Source organism: Pteropus alecto, unplaced genomic scaffold, assembly GCF_000325575.1.
Source record: "Pteropus alecto unplaced genomic scaffold, ASM32557v1 scaffold67, whole genome shotgun sequence".
Taxonomy (NCBI): domain Eukaryota; kingdom Metazoa; phylum Chordata; class Mammalia; order Chiroptera; family Pteropodidae; genus Pteropus; species Pteropus alecto.
In genome coordinates, this window is record NW_006441061.1 from 7,098,301 (window position 1) to 7,098,768 (window position 468).

A 468-nucleotide genomic window follows, 5' to 3' on the forward strand; every position below is an offset into this window, starting at 1 on the left:
CGCAGGCCAGAAAAGGTCTCTTCGATGCCTGATGCATGTCCGCCCAGGGCAGGGGCGCTTGGGACCCTCGGGCCCACAGAGAAAGACGCGGACTTTCTTGCGGCCTGGCCTGGAGTGTCACGGCCTCTAACTGGCCCAGAAGGCGGGTCCCGTTGACCCAAGTTGGGACCTCATGTGCTCCAGAGATGAGGTTCCTGCGGCGATGCCGAAGCAGGACCGGAGAAGCCGGGGCGGGCCGGGAGGGCGGAGAGGGCCACGGGTCTCCAGAGGCGCTCAGAGCAGGGCGGAGGCCCAACCTGGGGACTGGCGGGGAAGGGTCCTGGTGATTTACGCCCCTTCCGCTTCTACCAAACGAAAACGAACGATCGGCCCTGCTCGGCCCGGCCGGGGGAGGCGCCCACTGCAGCGGCCGCCAAGCCAGGGCGGGGGCCTGTCGGCTCGCGCGGCCCCTCGGCGCCCGCCCTCCCG